The sequence below is a fragment of the Triplophysa rosa genome, linkage group LG7 (genome assembly GCF_024868665.1).
Source record: "Triplophysa rosa linkage group LG7, Trosa_1v2, whole genome shotgun sequence".
NCBI lineage: Eukaryota > Metazoa > Chordata > Actinopteri > Cypriniformes > Nemacheilidae > Triplophysa > Triplophysa rosa.
In genome coordinates this window covers 2,599,264-2,602,840 of record NC_079896.1, presented here as the reverse complement: position 1 = coordinate 2,602,840, position 3,577 = coordinate 2,599,264, and positions in this window count along the sequence as shown.

The window sequence follows — 3,577 nt, the reverse complement described above, 5'->3', positions numbered from 1 at the left end:
ATCCTCGTCTAAACTATACAGAAAAAGAAATAGCTAAAATAAATATTTTGGTTGCATTTATAAAAGCTCTTCTCATTTTTATTGTATTTTTCACAGCAATTCATACCTATAGACCACTTAGAGAGATGAATTTCTTAAACATGGGGCAGTTGTGGCCTAGCGGTCATAGAGAGAGTCGGACACGTAACCAGAAGGTCACCGGTTGGATTCTCAGGGCCAGCAGGTAGAGACTGACGTGCGTTTGAGCAAGGCACCTAACCCCCGTTTGCTCCCCGGGCACTGCAGTGATAGCTGCCCTCTGCTCCGTGTGTGTGTGTTCACTACTCACTGGATGGGTTAAAGGTTAAAAAAACCTTTAACCCTCACAACGTGATGCAGAGGTCACCATAACTGACAAATAGGTCACTTTCAAACAGGAAGTTCTTCTGGGGCCGGGTGCATAAACTGCTTAGACTAGTCTTAGAATTTAGTCATCTCATTTTTTCTTCCTCATTTTCCTTATTTGGCAATAACTTCTTCAAATCAGTTTCGTTGTGTTTGTGTGTAGCTCAGTTGGTAGAGCATGCGCTAACAACGCGAGGTTGTGGGTTCGATCCCAGGGAACAAACACTGATAAAAAAAGACATAAATGCACTGTAAGTCGCTTTGGATAAAAGCATCTGCCAAATGCATAAATGTAAATGTGATAGATTGGGCTAATTGAAATATGAAAAGTAAGCTAGTCAGTGAGACTAGTTGTTAAGACGCAGTCTTAACGTAGCGGCTAAGTTTATGCAACTGGGCCCTGGACTGGTGTTGTTTCAGTTTTTTTAACACTACACAAACGTTTAAATTCAACCGACAAAAACATAACCAAATCAAAATGTTAAACAAATATCTTTACGATTTAATAATATATGTGAGATTAAAAAACCCTTTTGGACCATCTTGCAAAGTGGTCTATAATTAACTTCACTACATTTTTATGGATTCTGTAGATTAATAAGTTACATGAACAAAGATTTTAATGGTAACACTTTACATTAAGGTACCCTTTATAAAGCATTTATAAATGTCTTCATTAATGCTAATAACTAATTTATAAATGCAATATGATGCAGTTATAACTGCATGAATAAAAAGAGGGATTCTAACGAAGCCATTTTTATCTCACATGTTATAAATGCTTTGTAAATGTATTTATTCATTATTTATTTGACTCGAAAGCAGGTTCGTTATTATCTTGATGTTGTTTGCAATATAGGCCGTCAGACTGGACACTGTAGGGTGTTATGTTGTTTTTCTTATACCTGCTCACTATTTGGCAGGTATTTCGTTAGAATCTACCTTTTTATTCATGCAGTTATAACTGCTTTATAATGCATTTGTAAATGACTTATTAATCATTAATGAGCACATTTATAAATGCTTCATAAAGGGTATCTTAATGTAAAGTGTTACCATTTTAACATATGGGTCCAAAATGCAACGTTTGAAGTCATGTTTAGTCTTGCATGCTTAAAGACAACATTAGGATCTACGTTGTGGAACGTTCTGTCCTCGTTATATTTGGTTTGGTTTTGGTTTTTAAAGGCCATTAAGTTGTCAAATTGGCATAAGTTAGCGTGCAGCAGTGTAACATCAGTGCAGAGGTCCCGTGGCGCAGTTATGTGCTCATGTGTCACACTTACGACTCACTATATCAAAATGAGTTATGACCTCTCCATCTCTTCTGTTACATATATGAACCATAAAGGCCTGGCCTGAACATACCAGTGTAACCTAAAACTGAAAAGGGTGTTCAGTCCTGGCCAATTAAAGACTTTAGAGAGGTTTGCTTGTGAAAAACGAATTCCCAAAAATTGAAAAGGTTTACAGTATAAATACTATATATATATATACTGTATATACACACACAATTAAGTATAGATATCCAAACCCCAATAGCATTTATATCAATATTTTCTATCATTTCACAATAAAAATGACTTCCTTTTAAAATAGCTTTTTGTGAAATGTTTGTACCTTTTTTCCATATCTTTTACATCATGTATTTCTTACGTTTCTACACGGTCATAGAATAAACTTACCTTTCTCCTCACATCGTCCAAGAAAGCCGTTCCATCGCCGTCGTCCTTCTCCTTCAGCGCTCCTCCTTTATAAGAAGATAGTTTAGTAGACCTTCTCTGCTGCATTCTCCGGCCTTATTTCATGTGTCAGGGAGGAGTCACGCACCCTCATCTTGTCTTTGATGGGTGCTCAAGGGTAAATCTATCCGCCCTAAGGAGCAACAGGACACCTTTGGTGGACCATCTCAAGTTGAACTGCAAAGGTGAAGAGCCGGCAGAAAGAGCGCGGGGAACGCTTCACAAAGTAAGTTCTTTCCACAATATTTTACAAGGATTAGTTTAGGAACTTCTGACCAATCAGGATCGCTCGTGGATGCTTGTTAAACTTAATGGTGGCCCTGGATGGATGCATATGATTGGATAAGAGCTCTGAGTATGGTGTGACTAAGAACTTTTGCTCCAAATGCATTTTCAATGCAAATGCAAAATTTGCTAAAAGTTCATACAGATTGGGCACAAAATTTTGCAAAGACAACATATACTGTACATGTAAAACACTGTACATGTAAGAGACTTCTTTTGTGGTAAACCCATTTTATCAGTTTGTCACATCAAACTATAATGGGAAAATGTTTGATTCCAGAGAGAAAGTGAAATAGTCCCTAATAAGCTGAAAACAGACGTGATGGTGTAAAAATATCTTTCTCATGTTGGTCTCATTCCACTCAAAAGTGTTTCCTATTATCATCTTATGACCGCTTGATGCTGCACCATCTGTTGTCTTAAGACGGTTTTACACACCACAGACAAACAACATATTTGACATGGTAAGGGTAGTGTAAAAATGATTCCCAACATACTGAAGCCCACAGAAAACTTCTGTTTTTAAACACTGTCTGGTTTGCTCTATTAGCGTAAACCCAAGTTTAGTTTCAGGCATATTTGTAAGACATGTAGATCATATAAACTGATCTCTGAAGCGATTGGTTTTTTTCATCAGTCCTGAGATTGCTGGGCGATTGTGTTGGTATGCACCTGACAAAGATCGTTTTATTTTCTAAATTTAAAAAAATCCCACACTTGACGAAGATGTAAATTACACTGTGTGTACTTGGCTTCTTTTTATGATATAAAACGTTAAATAATTGCAGTTATTACTGTAACATAATCTTAAATTTGACTAAAGCGGTTAATTCATTCAGATTACTGAATCGTGCAAGCAATGTGATGTCTTCCATAGATTCTTTATTAATTGTTAACTGCATCGTATTTTATAAGTCATTATGATACACAATGCACTTTTTGATGTTATAGGCATAATAACTATAAATGGCTAATGTTGTAATGCTAAGTAATGCTAACTGTTCATTGTTCTGAATGCTGGTTAAATGTTCTCCAAATGTTCCCTAAATCCAGGTTAATCAGGGGACGGGAAGACAGAGTTTACAAAGTCATAAAATGTGCCATTTAAGTGTTGGAGCGGTAAGAAGAGCCATGGTGCTTCTAGTTGGGGGTTGACAGCTCAGGAC